Source organism: Phyllopteryx taeniolatus, chromosome 2 (assembly GCF_024500385.1).
Source record: "Phyllopteryx taeniolatus isolate TA_2022b chromosome 2, UOR_Ptae_1.2, whole genome shotgun sequence".
Taxonomy (NCBI): Eukaryota; Metazoa; Chordata; class Actinopteri; order Syngnathiformes; family Syngnathidae; genus Phyllopteryx; species Phyllopteryx taeniolatus.
Window position 1 is genome coordinate 40798029 of NC_084503.1, and position 19835 is coordinate 40817863.

The window sequence follows — 19835 nt, forward strand, 5'->3', positions numbered from 1 at the left end:
CGGTGTGGGTGAAGTAATTGAATTAAAAATAATTTAATTTTATTGTAGTAAATTAGCTCCCATTATTTCTGTCATGTAATGTTGGTTTGACCTGACTGATTAGAATACACGATCTGAGTAGAGCAGTGATTTCCAACCTTTACGGAGCCAAGGAACATATTTTACAATTGAAAAAATCTCACGGCACACCAACAAACAAAAATGTCACAAAAAGTGGATACATTCATTATTTACTTTCTGCCATCTAATAGAAGACCATTCATTTGTTCTGTCTGTCACTATGCCTCACTGGCATAAATAGAGGAACAAAGATACATTATTTATTGTAAATATATATTTTTTGAGCAATTAAGTACACACGTATATACAGTAAATGAACAGGTCATTTAAATAGACACATTCCTCCATCTTGTGATCGGATCGGTGATCGGTTATCATTTTTTTAAACTCGCTGATTGGTGATCGACCCCAAAATTCCTGATTGTGTAAAGCCTACAAAAAACTACCCGATGGAAGCAGTGATAAAAGCGTGGTTTTGTGCAGATTATGCAAAAATGAATTTGCGTACCATCGGAGCACTTCAACCCTCCAGTACCATCTAAATGCAAAGCATGTCAGTCCAAGCACAGAAACAGCCGGAGCTGTTAGCACTAGCTGTCACGGTACGAGTTCTAAGCAAGTGACCAGATTCAGGACCAAAATCACAAATTCACTCGCAAAGCGGATTGCCCCGGACTTTATAGTACTAGTAGTAGAAGAAGACAAAGGAATGCAGCCCGATGTGGGGCACAAGCCAATGCAAACTGTAGGCCGGTCCCAAGCCCAGAAAAATGCAGAGGGTTGCGTCAGGAAGGGTATCTGGCTTAAAACTTTGCCAAACAAATATGAGCATTCATCCAAAGAATTCCAAACCGGAGTAGTCGTGGCCCGGGTTAACAACGTCCGCCAATGGCACCGTTAACCTACAGGGCGCTGGTGGAGATTCAGCTACTGTGAGTCTAAGATGAAGGAGAGGTGGAAAGTGGGTTCTTTGGCAGAAAGAGAAGAGGAAAACACTGAGCCTAGAACTGAATGTGGCAGTAAAGCCAGAAGTTTAGCGGCAGGGATCAAATTATTTTACCATGGTTTAGATGGGAATAGAAATGGAATCGGGGTTATTTTAAAGGAAGAGTTAGCTAAGAATGTCTTGGAGGTGAAAAGAGTATCAGATCGAGTGATGTGCAGCAGATTAGGGTGATTAAGGATAGAGATGGAAATGTGTTAACTGGTGCCAGTAGTGTGCTGGATAGATGGAAAGAATACTTTGAAGAGTTGATGAATGAGGAAAATCTGAGAGAAAAAAAAAAAAGAGTAGAAAAGGCAAGTGTGGTGGACCCGGAAGTTGAAATCATTAGTAAGGGGGAAGTTAGAAAGGCACTGAAGAGGATGAAAAATGGAAAGTTTGTCATCAGTTTGTCCTGATGACATTCCTGTGGAGATATGGAAGCATCTAGGAGAGGTGGCTGTTGAGTTTTTGACCAGCTTGTTCAACAGAATTGTAGCAGGTGAGAAGATGCCAGAGGAATGGAGGAAAAGTGTGCTGGTGCCCATTTTTAAGAATAAGGGTGATGTGCAGAGCTGTGGGAACTATAGAGGAATAATGTTGATGAGCCACACAATGGAGTTATGGGAGAGTAGTGGCGGCTAGACTCAGGACAGAAGTGAGTATGGTTTCACGCCTCGAAAAGAGTACCACAGATGCATTATTTGTCTTGAGGATATTGATGGAAAAGTACAGAGAAAGTCAAAAGGAGCTACATTGTGTCTTCGTGGATCTAGAGAAAGCCTATGACAGAGTACCCAGAGAGGAACTGTGGTACTGCATGTGGAAGTCTGGAGTGGCAGAGAAGTATGTTAGAATAATACAGAACATGTACGAGGGCAGCAGAACAGCGGTGAGGTGTGCTGTAGGTGTGACAGAAGAATTTAAGGTGGAGGTGGGACTGCATCAGGGATCAGCCCTGAGCCCCTTCCTGTTTGCAGTGGTGATGGAAAGGCTGAGAGATGAGGTCAGACTGGAATCCCCATGGACCATGACGTTTGCAGATGACATTGTGGTCTTCAGGGAGCAGGTGGAGGAACAGTTAGAAAGGTGGAGGCATGCACAGGCACTCACTTGTCTTGTGGGGGTTGAGCATGCTGTGACAATGTGAGAGACTGCGTTATTTCCAAAGACGAAAAACATGGCGGCGCCCTTGTAAAATTTCTCTTTTCATAAGTATTCTTCCTTTATTCAGCGGCGGATTGTCGCTTCGTTCTTTTCTCTTTTCCTTCACCAGCTTTGCTCGCAGCGGTAATTCACAGAGATCCACTTGAGATTCGCGTAGCTACGTCAACGCCGGCTCATCTCATGGAGGATCTCAGCTCCTGCGCCGAACTGCCGCGGAAGAGAAAAAAAGCAGATTCTTCCTCTTCGACTGAGGATTTACTTGATTTGACAGAGACACAGAGTAGTGTCCTCCTCATAGTGTCCTCTTCTCAATCAACAAGAAATTGTCAATTACACTTGCTTTGCCAAGACATCACCGAACTCAGAAACAGCTTGGAGTTCACACAGCAACAGGTCACGGAGCTAAGATTAAATAATACTACGCTCCGATCAAACATGATGTCAATGTCAGCGGAATTACAAACTCTTAGACTGGAATATAAAATCATGAAAGAAACTTCGCTGGACATTCAATCACGAAGCATGCGCGACAATCTCATTTTCTCGGGCATTTCAGAAAATGCACCGGAAGACCCCAAGGCACAGATTAAAAAGTTAATGATGTCCGCGCTCAAGATACAGCAAGATACAGTTGACAAGATTACCTTTCACCGTGTTCATCGATTGGGAGGCCCTCGTCCAGGAAACCGACCATGTCCCATCATTGCAAAGTTTGAACACTTTCAGCAAAAAGTGTTCGTGAAATCAAAAGGTCATGAGCTCAAAGGGACTTCGTTTGGGATGAATGAACCCTTCCCCAAGGAAATCAAAGAGAGGCGTAAAATCTGGTACCCGATGATGAAGAACCACCGTGAGCAAGGCAAACGAGCGTGGCCGGTTGTCGACAAACTATATGTCGACGGGCAACTGTTTCATGATGCCAACGTCACGCCTTGGCTCTTCTAGATAACTACTTTTTCTGATCTGTTGTCGTTATTAATTGTCAAAATCGTATTGTATTTTGTTTCATTCTTTTTACTTTTGCTTAGACAAACAAGAACGGAATCACGCATCCCAACAGCATCAGTTCTCACTCCTACCTGTCTGTTTTCCTGCTCTGCTTGTTTCCACACACACTAAACACACAAGTCGCTCAAAACTCTTCTTGTGCACTACAAACAACCATCACACACCATATTATTATTATGTTCAGTGTTTGTTTGCTACCCTTCTATGTAACCTGGTTTTGCTGTACTTATATATAGCAACTCTATAACCTTCTCTAAATAACATTTGTCAACACAATACCCCAAAATTTCCTGAAAACTGTCAAAAAACAACAACAAAGAATACATAGTACCAAATCTATTTAAAATTACTATACACGCACCCATTATATGTCACACTTAACTTTTGTGTCTTTTATAACAGTTGACAAAGAGGAGTCTCAATACTAGTCCGTAAAAGACTACTTTTTTTTCAATAAATAGTACAGTAGTAGATCCAGAAGGCCGATACATAATTATACAGGCTACAATATTTAACAAACTTTACACAATTGTCAATGTTTATGCTCCTAATAAAGATAATCCAGCCTTTTTTCACACGCTCTGTTCATACTTGTTAAACCTGTCAGCCAATTCTACAATTATCAAGGGAGGCGAATTTAACCTTACGCTAAATCCCCTAATAGATTGCTCAAATCTCAAAAATAGCAGTCAGCCATAATGCGGCAATATATTAGAGCAGTATATGGATGACTTTGGTCTTGTTGACATATGGCGGCTGAAAAACCGTACAAAAAGAGCATCAACATTTTTCTCGTCGGTTCACCGCTCTTTCTCAAGAATAGAATTTTTTCTCTCAAACAATTCGCCAGCTCAAAGAATTACCTCGAAAATACATCCAATCATCAGCAGTGACCACACAACAATTTCTCTCAATCTAAAAATGTAGACAAATCTGGGACCCCCACCAACATGGCGCTTTAACATGTCCCTATTGAAGGACCCGGACGGATTATTTCTCGAGGAAGGAATGTGACGAGTTTTTCAAATTCAACGACTCCCAACCATATCCCCATCTCTCCTGTGGGAAACCGGGAAAGCTGTATTGAGATGTCGAATCATATCATACTCTTCGTACAAGAAAAAACAAAAACAAAATTTGAAAATTAAATTGAGTAAAAAATTAAACACCTCATAGAAGAATATGCAATTAATCCGACAGATACACTTAGAAACCAACTTAAAAAGGAAAAACATCAATTAAACGTCATCTTACCAAAAAGAACAGATTTTCTACAAGAACAGTTAAGATACACTAACTTTGAGTCCAATAATAAATCGGGAAAATTTCTTGCGAACCAACTTTAGCGCAATAAAGAAAAGTCCTTAATTACAGCCATCCAAGATTCAAACGGCAACTGTCACCGCAAGAAATAAATGAAACATTTTACAATTATTATAGCAGCTTATACGCATCTTCGAACAACCCAGACCAAAAAGAAATTGAAACTTTTATTAATTCCTCAATTAAATACACAAATTAAAGACAGCCTTGATGTTCCTTTAACCATCACAGAATTACAAAATATGAAATCGGGACGAGCGCCTGGCCCGGACGTGGCAACTTTACATCACAATGAATTGGGACAAAATTCACATGAACGTTGTCTCACAGTATCACAAACACTGACCTTGTGCCTCATCTGTGGGTCCGGAAAGGAATCGTTTTATAGCATTTGGTTCCATCCTTTAAAATAAATAAATAAATAAAAATCACCGGTGCCGTGTGAAGTTATTTTTCATGCTGTAGTGACTCTGACCCTTTTTCTTCTCCCGCCGATTTTTGTTTTATTTTTCTGGCTCCTTTTTCTTCTTCGACCAAACCTGCTTTGTTTTTCTCCTGAGCCCTACCCAAAGACCAACGAACCTACGGTCGTGAGTATCGCAACAAGTATTGCTCGGATGTACAATTTTAGTGCCTAATAATTTTGGGGAAATTACTAGCTTCACACAAGCTCCAACCTTGTACTCGCTCAACACGCTCATATTTTCAACTTTAGCCCCGCAACACACGATGTCCTGGTTCCCTTTTCGTACACCTATTTTTCTTTCTTTCACCATTATTTGTGTTTCCTTTTTGTAGTTAGACCCCTCTGTGTGTTTACCTATAGATCCCTTGTAGATTTAATTAAATATTCTACAAAATTCCACTCTTTGATGTGTTTTGTGTGTGTTTTGAGTTTAATAAGGAAACCTCAGTCATCTAGGACTCGTATTTCATAAAATGTAGCAACCTTTAGATTATGAGACTGATAAAAGGTTTCTCATCGCTTTTCCTAAATTTTACACATATAAAAAGAGACGTGGTGCACCTTTACGAGACAAAATAGCGTGATTATAACGTTACGAGTCAAATCCCGCTAAACCGAAGCAACGCAGGCGTCGCTGCTTCGACGAATTTATTTCTTATATAAATTATGTTTTATCCAAATGCTACAGTGCCAAAATGTTGAGTTCCGTGCGTACCCTTCAAAACAAAAGGCTACAAGGAATTTAAGTTAAAACTTGCACATATAAACCATTTGACGTGATAAAACAGTCCCAAATAATGATCTTAACAATGCTATATTTAACTTCTAGCTGAAACATTAATTCACGAATGAATATTAAGTCAATTGGGTTAGTTACACACACATTGCCTTTTAGTTCATAGGTTTGATATTGATACCGGTTATAAAGAACCCCGAGTCAAATGTTCATTTTAGTCTATGCTGCAGGCTGCTAAGAAAATGGATGTTCAGAATTTGGACACCCTTTATTTAAACCATGCAAACTTTTTTGGCCCAGCCCCTAAAAGAATCGGAATCGAGAATCGTTTGGAACCAGAATCGAAATAAGGAACCGGAATTGCTCAAATACAAACGATGCCCAACCCTACATGCAATGGAAAGGAGAGGAATGAAAATTTGCCGAAGTAAAACAGAATATATGAGCATGAATGAGAGGGGTGGAGGGGCAAGAATGAGGCTTCAGGGAGAAGCGATAGTGAGGGTGCAACTCTTTTGCAACTCTTGTCATATTGAGGATGTTAAAAGTTACATCCATCCATCCATTTTCTTTACCGCTTATCCTCACTCGGGTCGCGGGCCGCTGGAGCCTATCCCAGCTATCTACGAGCGGGAGGCGGGGTACACCCTGAACCGGTCGCCAGCCAATCGCAGGGCACATAGAAACAACCACCTCCTATTCGATGATAGCTGGGATATGCTCCAGCCCTCCCGCGACCCTTGTGAGGAGAAGCGGCTCAGAAGATGGATGATAATTACCTGTATGTTTGTGTCACACTTCAACTGCTGGTGTAATGATGTATTCTTTCATTTTTAAAACATTTGCATAATGACTTGAAAAAAAAAAAAAAGTTTATCGAATGTTTTTTTTGATGATCAAGATTTCTTTCACTTTGTGTCTTTTTTTTATTTTCATTTTTCAATAAATTATCATCAAAACAGCGGCACGGTGGGCGACTGGTTAGAGCATCAGCCTCACAGTTTTGAGGACCGGGGTTCAATCCCCGGCCCCGCCTGTGTGGAGTTTGCATGTTCTCCCCGTGCCTGCGTGGGTTTTCTCCGGGCACTCCGGTTTCCTTCCGCATCCCAAAAACATGCGTGCGAGGTTCATTGAAGACTTTAAATTGCCCGTAAGTGTTAATGTAAGTGCAAATGGTTGTTTGTTTGTATGTGCCCTGCGATTGGCTGGCAACCAGTTCAGGGTGTACCCCGCCTCCTGCCCGATGATAGCTGGGATAGACTCCAGCACGCCCGCGACCCTAGTGAGGTGAAGCGGCTCGGAAAATGGATGGATGGATGGATGGATATCATCAAAACAACATTTGTTGAGTTTTTTTGGAGCAGATGGACTGTTTCAAAGATCTTTTTCAAACTGTGAGGCTGGCAGCCTTTCGTATTTCAACCAGAAAAAACAAAACAAAACAGAAACATTCAAAAGTCCAACAGTCATTTCGTTCTTTTTCACTCCCACTTCTTCTTTAGCTCCAACCTGCACAGCCTGCTGTTCTGTCAAAAAAAAAAAAAAAGAAGAAGAAGCAACAAGCTGGCTGTCTCCTTTGAAGAATGGACAAGTCCTTGAACTAAATATTTGATTATGATCATAACCAGATCACTTTGCAAACAATCCATCCATCCATTTTCCATACCGCTTATCCTCACTAGGGTTGCGGGCGTGCTGGAGCCTATCCCAGCTAAATTTGGGCGAGAGGTGGGGGACACCCTGAGCCAATCCATTAATTGAAACCAAAAATAATGCACAATTTGTCATTCATCTGTAGGATCATTATGCATACACAGGATTATTGCTACTTTGAAACTCTAAAAAACAAGATGAAATGTTGATAAATCTGTGGAAATCGTTTTTTTATTTTATGTTTAAAAAGGCCACAATATGAAAACAATTGAACCATTTGGTAATTTAGTAGCAAATTGTGGCTATTTAATGTTGACAAATAACTATGTCTATAACTAGCAAAGCAACATCATATTTTTCATCCATCAATAAAAAACATTCAGGCATTCCACACTGCAGGTGAGCTGGGCCCTATCCCAGCTGTCTTTGGTTGAGAGGCAGGGTACACCTCTGGATTGGTTGCCAGTCAATTACAGGGCATAGACAAACAAGCATTCATACTCACAGTGACATCTATGGACAGTTCAGAGTTTTCAAGTAACCTAGCAATTAAAAGTTTGGAATGTGGGTGGAAGATGGAGTACAGGAAGCCGAGATTTGAAAACCCATGCAGAATCTCTTGCCTGTGAGGCAGACCCACTAACTACAAAATGAATGCATCAAAATCAGATTAAAAAAAAAAAAAAAAAAATTCCAATATATAATGCTGTTATTATTTCATTAAAGCATCTAAATCTGAGGTGAACTGAGAAATTTAATACAAAAGGCAAAATTGTGACAATTGATTTTATTGACTTATAATAACGCAGTAACTACAAAGATATTATACACATAATACACACATACAGTATTTACAACATAGGGACTTCAAAGTTCAAATACAAAAATATAAGTAGAAGAAATCAAATTAAAACATAACATCACAAATGTAAAAATAACTCAGACAATAACAAAATACTGCGTTCTTAAAGCTTGAGAGGCAGGTCATTATTTCACATACAGGAACTCTCTCCTCATATCACTTCAACATAGTTTTCACAGGTGGTCTGATTGAAAGGGGCAGGTACAGATGTTTTGTTGGCAGAAACGGTCTCAAAATCTCCCAATATATTTTTTGCCCACTTCCAATTGACTTTGAGGCAAAATCTTGTATCACACACCGTTGTGACCCTGAAAAAAAGAAATGAGCCCATTATATGATGCCAGCAGCCCTATGAACTCCACATACACATTGTTGCTTTATTAACCATTCATTCATTTTCTGTACCGCTTATCCTCATTCGGGTCGAGGGCAGGGTGGAGCCCATTGCAGCTGACTCTGGGCAAGAGGCGGGGTACACCCTGAATTGGTCGCCAGCCAATCGCAGGACACATATAAACATACAAACATTTGCACTCAGATACACACCTATGGGCAATTTAGAGTCTTCAGTTAACCTAGCATGCATGTTTGTGGGATGCGGGAGGAAACCGGAGTGCCCTGAGAAAACCCACACAGGCACATAAACTCCGCAGGCGACGCCAGATTTGAACCCGGGTCCTCAGAACTGTGAGACAGATGTGCTAACCAGTCGTTCACCGTGTCGCCCTTTATTAACATAAAACTAAAAATGTCATTACCATCAAAAATCGTCAGACTAGAAAAATGTCGAGGAAATCACATTCCCATTGGTGTCTCAGCCTATTGTTGACTGAATGCTGCATTTTTATACATTTTAAAAATATTATGTTCATAGTGAGAACGTGCAGGCGGCACGGTGGTCGACTGGTTAGAGCGTCAGCCTCACAGTTCTGAGGACCCGGGTTCAATCCCCGGCCCCGCCTGTGTGGAGTTTGCATGTTCTCCCCGTGCCTGCGTGGGTTTTCTCCGGGCACTCCGGTTTCCTCCCACATCCCAAAAACATGCATCAATTGAAGACTCTAAATTGCCCGTAGGCATGACTGTGAGTGCAAATGGTTGTTTGTTTCTATGTGCCCTGCGATTGGCTGGCAACCAGTTCAGGGTGTACCCCGCCTCCTGCCCGATGACAGCTGGGATAGGCTCCAGCACGCCCGCGACCCTAGTGAGGAGAAGCGGCTCTGAAAATGGATGGATGAGAATGTGCAAATGAGCATGTGACGAGCAATGCACTTTCAAAAATGTCTGATACTTACACAATAGCTTTGTGTGGGCAGCCATCTGGTGTCATCGCCACGTGTTTCACCCTTTCCTTCGGGATTAGTTTTTGTGAGCTCTTTAGACAGCATCCTTCCTTCAACAAGAACTCCTGGCTGAGTAAGCCTGCAAGCACATGCACACTTCAAATAATCTCACTCACCGCAAAATTAATTTCAGTGAGAACAAAATTGAAACTGACCCGCAGACACAAAGCACATCAGAATGAGGAGTGTGAGAGGGCCAAGTATCTTCATAGTGACAGCTGTGCCTCTGATCTTCAGTATGTTCTGGCGTGGTTGACCTACGCTGGCTTCCCTTTTTATGCAACTGGTATTTCCACCTTTTATAGTGGCCTTAAACTGTAAGAAAGCGTCTGTGGTTTGTCTACCCCTTTCCTTCTGCTTTTAGATACTGATAAAAGTATACAATTCCACGAAGTCCCTTACAGAGAATCAAATGAAAGTTCCTACTATCGTTATATAACAGATTGTCAGAAAAAAGGAAGTAACTCTTGGCTATAGGATACTTGGCCAGCAGCGCCCATTGTGTGTCCAACACCGGATACTTTTTAATGTTTCGAATTACACCATGTTCTTGATTATCTTGCACTTTTGAATTCGTGCTTCAAAGTCAAAACAAAGAAGAAAAAGTGTTTAAAAGAGTAGTGAACACATTCAGGGACATGGACAGCAAACAGGGATTGAGTCAGCCGTTGCTAAGTAGTGAGATTTAAGTTTGCCAGACTGTCCTCAAGCAGAAGATGAAGCTTAATTAGAGTTAGAATGTCACACATTGCCTAATGGTTCTGAATATAAATTCTAGTGTAAGGATATCATGAGAGGCCGGTAGGGTGGGCGACTGGTTAGCACATCTGCCTCACAGTTCTGAGGACCAGGGTTCAAATCCTGGCCCCGCCTGTGTGGAGTTCGCATGTTCTCCCCGTGCCTGCGTGGATTTTCTCCGGGTACTCCAGTTTCCTCCCACATCCCAAAATCATGCATGGTAGGTTCATTGAAGACTCTAAATTGCCCGTAGGTGTGCATGTGAGTGCGAATGGTTGTTTGTTTATATGTGCCCTGCGATTGGCTGGCGACCGGTTCAGGGTGTACCCCGCCTCTCGCCCGAAGATAGCTGGGATAGGCTCCAGCACGCCCGCGACTCTAGTGAGGATAGGTGGTTACAGAAAACGGATGGATGGATGGATGGATGGATATCATGAGAACACATTGATATAACATTGATGGCCCCGACACGCTTACAAGGCTTTTCAATTGAAAAAAAAAAAAAAAAAAAAAGTAATTCAGTAGTACTTGTAAGACTGAAAACTACAAAACTTTCTCAGACGTTAGTGGAGGGTCTCCACAATAATCAGCTGGAAACTGATTCCGCATTCAAAATCAGTAGTGCTCTTGTTCTAACCATTACTTCTCACAAAGTCAGGCATCCTATTCGAGCTGTATCGGTCTTGCCATTATCCATCCAGTTTATTGTTCAGAGTTACAGGGAGCTACAATACGTACAGTATATCTGGCCTGACACAAGTTATATGCAACAGGGTACATCCTGGACAATTTAGAATCTAAAATGAAGCAAATATAACATTTTTTAAAATGGAAAAACTATTCAGGAAACAGATAAACATTTTCAATGTGACGCAGCAATATGGTGTTAACCACTGCAGTGATGTGTGAGGTTGGCTGAATTTGTGAGAAAATGTGAACAACTCTCATGTTTGAATCATTCATTCAGACCACATTCAAAGGAAGAGCTGGCCTGACTTGATATGATACTGATGGTTGTTAATTATGAACGCGGTTAATTCTCAAAAAATGTAATTCTTTCTTTTTGAATTCGCCTTTCCTCTTTCTGTATTCAAATCCTTCCAATGACTTTTTTCTATTACTTTGTGGCATCATAAAACTGTTGCGCATGGTAGTTCAACCTTATGGTTTGTTTTTTAATTTAAACAATCGAAACAAACTTTTTAGTCAATCAAGTCATTATCTCCTATGCATTGGCAGTCACTTCACACAGTCACTCAATATGACATACTTAAATATAGACGTCTTCTACTTGAACATGAGTTCATAACATTTATGGTACAGTATATGAAAACATACAGTACACAGTGGAACCCCGCAATTTGCAGGGGATGGGGAACGGGCGTGACTGCGAATAGCGAAAATCCACTGATACTTGACACCAATTACAATTGCATTGAAAAAAAAGAAACAAAAAATATCAAAAAGGAAAAAGAAAAACAAATTGAAAATAAAAAATCCGCTAATCGGTCCACTGTGAGTATGCGGGGGTCCACTGCACTGCATCATAACAATGGCCAATAGCAGAGGTGGGCAAACATTTTGGCTCAGGAGCCATATTGACTTTTACAATTTGACAGGCGGGCCAAGCCAGGACCAGCTGCTTACATATATATATATATTTTTTTAAAAAGGCATTGGAGCGTTAATACTTAGATTTACTTTTAATGGGAACAGTGTTGTTTTGTTGATCACCTTTTTTTTTTTTTGCCAGTGCATCAAAGTCTGGTGTTAGTTTTGTTGTGGCTATTCTCAGAACACATCTGAGGTGTTCATCACTCAGCTGGGATCTGTAGAATGTTTTGTTGGTGTTCATCACACTAAAAGTCTGTTCACACACATATAGCCAAACACCAGCATCCTCTGTGCCATCTTCCGGATTTTTGGAAATTTGTCTGCGCTTAATGAAGCATAAAACTCACCCAGTCTGAGAGTTGAACTTCTCTTTTAAGACAGTATCACATTGGAGATCAATCAGTTCCATCTGCAGCTTCCGTGGCCCTGTTTCAGGGTCTTGTGTGACCGAATCTTGGATGGCAGTTTGTCAGATAAAGGTGTTTTGGCGAGCCTGCAAGCTTGATTTTAACCGCTGAGCCGTAGCCATCAGTTCCTGCGTTGATTGGCTGTTAGCATAATCAGCATGCTTGGTAGAAAAGTGACAGCTATTCCTCTGAAACCACAATGGTTTCTTAACAAATTAGACATACAGCTTTTGACCGAACTTCAGTGAAAAAGTATTTAGTAGTTCATACTATATTAAACACTCGGCACTCACTGTCGACTTTTCTTTTTTTTGGCCCACGCATGGTTGAAGAAGGGTTCAGAGCAGTAGCAGAGTAAAAACAGAACAGCCAAAGTCAATGTATCACTGTACCTACTGCGCTACCTGGTGGAACCACTCGGCATTACAGGACAAGGTCAAATGAATGCAGTCATGATTTTGATGATTTGGGCAATTCTGTACCAATCTTTGGCGGGCCGGATTGAAATGATCAACGGGGCGGATGTGGCCCGCGGGCCGAAGTCTGCCCACCCCTGGCCTATAGGCTTGCTGAAAGCAGCGCACTCACTGTCCAGAAACAAACATTAACAGGCTCTATTTTCCTGACTAGCGTAAATCCGGCACGGCGCATGGCGCATCGCTGCAAGGGGTTAGGGTTAGACCGGGTTGTCGTATTCCCGCAGATGCGCGTAGCGTTGTATTTAGCTAAAAGGAGCTGTCTGCACCTGTGGGTGGAAAAAATGCTGACTTTATTCATCGCCAATCAAAGCACTTAATTCTTTCATTCCCTTAAGTGAGGCGCAATGGCAGTCTCGCATGTATGGAATGAACGATCCGTGCGTGACTGAGCATTATGTCACTTGGCCGGTCTGGTGGTGGTGGTGGTTACGGGGCGGAGGCCACAGATCCACCCGGAGGGGGTCATCCAAGCCTCCCCCCCTTTGCACGCCACAGCATCCTCCACGCATGTCCGAGGACCTCACAGGTCTTTCTGCCTGCACGTGCCCTGATCAGATTCACCAAAATCGCGTTAGATCCCCGTGCCACAACTTAGACGTGGTATTAGCAGGTTTAAGTTTAGACGGACTTTCTGACACCATAATGTCACTCCACCAAGCACATCTCCAAGGGCACACCCTCACAGCGCTGACACTGCCCAACTTGGCACAGATGGGTCTGCCAACACGCAGTTGAGTCTTGCGTTTGCACGAAAATGAATGAATCAAATAACTGCAGTATACACAACAGCAAATTAAACAACACAACAGCCATTGTGTTTAGTTATTTGCTGGGGTGTTTTGCACTTCCGGGCCACCGTAGTAATGTTACCCTTCTCAATGAAAAAGGAAGAGACTTGTGAAAACATTCAAATGTAACATGTTCCTCAAGTCTTTCTCAGAATTTTAGATTTGAGAAGTTCTTTCAATTACCAAGTACAGAATGCTAATGAAAATGTTGCAGAGCAGAGAAAGGAAGTGAAATAAGGAAGCAAAAACTGCCATCTGCCAATTTTATGAAGTGCTCCTTTTGTTAAATTCCAACCATTCATTATTTATAGAGTCTGTCCTCATTAGGGTCATGAGCAGGGCCGGTTCTAGGCATGCACACTCGAGGGGGCAAGCAGAAATGTTAAGGAGGCCCCGTGTAACAGCATATTTTTATCTTTTTAAAAAATTATTTTTCATCATTATTTATTATGATGCTCACTTAGCGATATCTCCACAGCATCGTTCACTACTTAACTACTTTTAATCTAATAAAACACTACAGTAAAGCAGGTAATGGCTATTGTTAACAGGGCACTGTTATTTGTGTTCCACTACTTACTTTTCTTTAAAGCCGAACAAATGGATAATTCTGTATACACACTATTTTCTACCAACTGCATCGTAAGCTTTGCTCTTCCAGCCACTGTCACATTACAACCCATGTAATCACTTGAAAATGAGCACAAAACTAAAAAATGCTTAGGATACCCACATTTAATAGATTACCTTTCTATATGGCACTCATGAAAATACACAATTTGTGTGAGTTTTTCTCCATTACTTCAAGTTTTCCCCTTGAATACAATTCCTGTCTCTTCGTGCGCATGTTTAGTTGTGAGGGTGTGGTTTTCTAAGCGAGAAGGACAAAAAAGTACAAATAGGCATGGGCACTTAACATAGGATCAATGAGTACTTTACAAAACAAACATATCAAAATGATGTTAAGCCTGTAACATTCAAGTAACCAACAGATATGCAAATATATAAATATATATATACTGATAACATGTAGCTGTAGTTTTTAAGCGTACAACTGCCCAGTGCTGGTTATTGAAAAAAATCTATTTAAATGTTTTTTTTTCCTTTAAAAAAGGACAAAAAGGCCCGTAATCAAATAAACACCCATGCATAGGGGGTAATGACATGCACTATGTATCAGAATCATCTTTATTTGCCAAGTATGTCCAAAAAAACACACAAGGAATAGTTGGAGCCGCTCTAGTAGGACAACAGACAGTCAATTGACGAGAACACTTTTGAGACATAAAGACATTGACAAAAAAAACAAAAAAAACAGACACTGAGCAGTAAAGGGTTGCTAGTTATCTGGTAATGCCGGTACATTTTTTTTTTGACAATTGTGCAAAAAGATGCAGAGTCCTCTAGCACTTAGAGCAGTTCGAATGACTAATATTGCAATGACCATTGTGCAAAGGGCGCCGAGACTTCAAGGAGTGTATGCGGTTTAAAGTGACGAGTAGTGCGATAATCTGGGACAATGTTGGTTGTGCAAATGTTGCAGATACTCCTCAATCAGTGTGCAAATGGAGCAGATGCTACTCTGGCATGAGTGGCCAGTATTGGTCAACAAAAGATATGCAAATAGTGCAGCGTGGCGAGACAACTACAGTGAGTGCACGAGTAATATATAATTGGCCTGACTGAAATGTGACAACGCACTCAAGTCACAAAATTGCCAGCATGTTGTAATGGAATTGTAGGTTAGGTGTTTAAGAAGTTGATCGCAAGAGGGAAGAAGCTGTTGGAATCAGCTAGTTCTAGTTTGCATTGATCGGTATGAAACAAGATCTAATTTCAAATATAGCGGATTATGCACAAATGTAAAATAAAGAAGAAAATTCATGGTTTCAATATAGGTTGGATATTTTACACACTCATTGTGGATAAGAAATATTTTAAATAATTTTAATATATATTTTTGGAAGGATTGAGCAGCTATGGAGAGACCTTTGGGCAGCTGTGACCTGTATCTACTATGTTCTCCTCCATTACCTTGAAGAAGAGAGCTTCCTCAGCATCACCAATGAAACACACCTCTTCTGCTGCCAACTGTGTGTTCCTCCCACACCTGCAGGATGACCTGGATACTTTCCGCAATGGTTGGGACAACTGAGAACGGCGAGCCACATGACCCCTAACCAGCTGTGGGAGCTCGGTCGCACATATCATCCACATCCAGGACCAGATAACACAGAGGTACATGCAAATATGTGATTTGAACGAATCATTTAGTTCATGTTTAGGTATTTAATTAGAAGCTCTTTCAAATTGTGCCTGCTGTTACGTATTACAATCTAAAATTTGCTGTATTTGTTTGTAGGGCATGGATATTCCTGACATTGAGTGGGATAACAGTGGACTTCCTTGTGAGGACCACATGAGCATCGTCGTTCCACACACAGCATGCCCACTGACCGATGGACAACTGACATCGACAGAGATGGAGTTGACTCTCAGTCCTTTGGCAGTGATATTTACATTGCTGCTGTTCAATTTTGTGAGCAATTTCATGAACTCTGAATGACGTGATCAGAAAGACTTCAGTTTTGTGTTCATCTTTAAATATTTTTGAAGACTTCCGTCCCCTTCAGTTATCCGTGAAAAGTACAGTTGAGTCCACTTTAAACTTTTGTCTCCATATTAATGGTTTATTTGAGTGCGGAAATTGACAAGGAATACATTGTCACTCATATCGAAACCAGCATGTAACCACATTTTTCTGTGAAAGCTGAGCTTCACGGATGTTTTGTCATTATACAAAGAGCTTTCAATTCTGTAACAATGTGAAAATAAACTTTTAACACCTTCAATGTTTTAAACATCTTACCAGAGTAACGACAGCATCTGTGGGTTGCCATTCAAGTTATAGTTCAAATACAATTCAAACAATGAGTCTTTGAAGTGGGCTCCATACTGCCAGATGAATCTGAACAAGCTTAAAAACTATTAAACAAGTAAAACATTTTACCTAAAACAACCTTGTCTGACAAGTGTAAATAGAAGCCCAGTTGCCACTCACACAAGACCAAATCCTATATGGCAAGTGCAAATACAGGCCAGGATATGTAATCCTTGTAAGTATGTGCAAGGTCTCAAAACAGGTGGAGGCTGTGGGGTACCTGCCCTCGATGACTTCAACGGAAAGACTTTGTGGTAGGACTTCCCATCCGCTCCAGAATTTGAGCAGGTTGGCCAATTCCGCCGGTGTTGGTACGGAGAAGATTTAAACATAGATTTAAAAGTAGTCATCAGAATAAATGACACAGACAGCTTATGTTGAATAGAAGATGAGCCAACCCCTTAAGACAAGTGAACCTGCCATTAGCTATGAACCGTCGCAGATAGCCTGATATGCGGCACTTGGTTTCAGTGGAAACATCATCATCATCACAAGGCCATTTGATTTGCTGCATTGAAAAAAAATAGCATTAGAAAGACTATCATTTTTTAATTCTTACATACTCTTTGGTCAAACATAATCGATTGATAGCCCTGATGTCCATTGTGGGTAATGTATGTAGGAAGACAAACAACAAGAAGACTGAAAACGAACAGTAATAGATGATGACCAGGTATGCGTCAAATATTTACTACAAATATACAACCCCAATTTCAATGTAGTTGGGACGTTGTGTTAAACATAAATAAAAACAGAACACAATTACTTGGAAATCATGTTTGACCTATAATTAATTGACTACACTACATAGACAAGATATTTAATGTTCAAACTGATAAACTTAATAATAATCATTAACTTAAACTTTTATGGCTGCAACACGTTCCAAAAAAGCTGGGACAGGCTCATGTTTACCACTGTGTTACATCATCTTTATATGAAAAAAAAAGTTTGGGAACTGAGGACACTAATTGTTGAAGCTTTGCAGGTGGAATTCTTTCCCATTCTTGCTTGATGTACAGCTTCAGCTGTTCAGAAGTCCGGGGTCTCCGTTGTCGTATTTTACGCTTCATAATGCGCCACACATTTTCAATGGGAGACAGGTCTGGACTGCAGGCAGGCCAGTCTAGTACCCGCACTCTTTTACCACGACGCCACGCTGTTGTAACACATGCAGAATGTGGTTTGGCATTGTCTTGCTGAAATAAGCAGGGGCGTCCATGAAAAAGACGTTGCTTGGATGGCAGCATATGTTTCTCCAAAACCTGTATGTCCCTTTCAGCATTAATGGTGCCTTCGCAGATGTGTAGGTTACCCATGCCATTGGCACTAACACAGCTCCATACCATCACAGATGCTGGCTTTTGAACTTGCGTCAATAACAGTCCGTATGGTTCTTTTCCTCTTTGGCTCGGAGGACAGACAAAACAATTTGAAATGTGGACTCATCGGACCACAGAACACTTTTCCACTTTGCATCAGTCCATCTTTGATGAGCTCGGTTCCCAGAGAAGAGTTTCTGGTTGTTGTTGATAAATGGCTTTTGCTTTGCATAGTAGAGTTTCAAGTTGCACTTACGGATGTAGCACCGAACTGTATTTACTGACATTGGTTTTCTGAAGTTTGCAGCCGAGTGTGAAGCGGCTGGGATGAGAATCAGCACCTCCAAATCTGAGACCATGGTCCTCAGTCGGAAAAGGGTGGTGTGCCCTCTCCGGGTCGGGTATGAGATCCTGCCCGAAGTGGAGGAGTTCAAGTATCTTGGGGTCTTGTTCACGAGTGAGGGAAGAATGGAACGGGAGATCGACAGGCGGATCGGTGCAGCGTCTGCAGTGATGCAGACTTTGTATCGGTCCGTTGTGGTAAAGAAGGAGCTAAGCCGAAAGGCGAAGCTCTCGATTTACCGGTCGATCTACGTTCCTACCCTCACCTCTGGTCACGAGCTGTGGGTCGTGACCGAAAGAACGAGATCCCGGATACAAGCGGCCGAAATTATTTTCCTCCGCAGGGTGTCCGGGCTCTCCCATAGATAGGGTGAGAAGCTCTGTCATCCGGGAGCATCTCAGAGTAGAGCCGTTGCTCCTTCACATCGAGAGGAGCCAGATGAGGTGGCTGGGGCATCTGACGCCTCCCTGGTGAGGTGTTCCGGGCACGTCCCACCGGGAGGAGACCCCGGGCACGACCCAGGACGCGCTGGAGAGATTACATCCTTCGGCTGACCTGGGAACGTCTCGGGATCCCCCCGGAAGAGATGGATGAAGTGGCTGGAGAAAGGGAAGTCTGGGCGTCCCTGCTAAAGCTACTGGCTCCGCGACCCGACCTCGGATAAGCGGTAGAAGATGGATGGATGGATGGATGGATGGATGGATGGTTTTCTGAAGTGATCCTGAGCCCATTTTTCATTTCTGAGCCGCTTCTCCTCACTCGGGTCGCGGGCGTGCCTATCCCAGCTGTCATCGGGCAGGAGGCGGGATACACCCTGAACTGGATGCAGCCAATCACAGGGCACAGTTCCTGAGCCCATGTGGTGATATCCTTTACACCTTGATGTTGGTTTTTGATGCAGTGCCGTGTGAGGGATCGAAGGTCACGGGCATTCAATGTTGGTTTTTGGCCTTGCCGCCTACATGCAGTGATTTCTTCAGAATCTCTGAACCTTTTGATGATATTATGGACCGTAGATGCTGAAATCCCTAAATTCCTTGCAATTGTACGTTGAGGAACATTGTCCTTAAACTGTTCGACTATTTTCTCATGCACTTGTTCACAAAGAGGTGAACCTCGCCCCATCTTTGCTTGTGAATGACTGAGCAATTCAGGGAAGCTCCTTTTATACCCAATCATGGCACCCACCTCTTCCCAATTAGCCTGTTCACCTGTGGGGTGTTCCAAACAGGTGTTTGATGAGCATTCCTCAACTTTCTCAGTCTTTTTTGCCACCTGTCCCAGCTTGTTTGGAACATCTTGCAGCCATAAAATTCTAAGTTAATGATTATTTGCTAAAAACAATAAAGTTTATCAGTTTGAACATTAAATATCTTGTTTTGTCGTGTATTCAATTAAATATACGTTGAACATGATTTGCAAATCATTGTATTCTGTTTTTATTTATGTTTAACACAACGTCCCAACTTCATTGGAATTGGGGTTGTAACACTAAAAGATCAGAATAAATCAAATTAACCTCAGCATGTCTTACGGAAAAAGCAAGGCCACTGTGTCAGGTCTTTGGGTCATCAGTGTCCACATTAGAGTTTCTTTAAGACCTCGT

At 41.8% G+C, this 19835-nt stretch overlaps 1 long non-coding RNA gene across 1 annotated transcript; it reads right to left on the reverse strand.

Annotated features, from left to right (window-relative positions):
• Positions 1–8167: 8167 nt before the first annotated feature.
• Positions 8168–9981, reverse strand: LOC133466278 (uncharacterized). Its single transcript, XR_009784907.1, has 3 exons — positions 9753–9981; positions 9550–9676; positions 8168–8565 (listed from the first exon to the last, which is right to left on the reverse strand). It is a non-coding gene; the product is annotated as an uncharacterized LOC133466278 (long non-coding RNA).
• Between the last annotated feature and the right edge of the window lie 9854 nt (positions 9982–19835).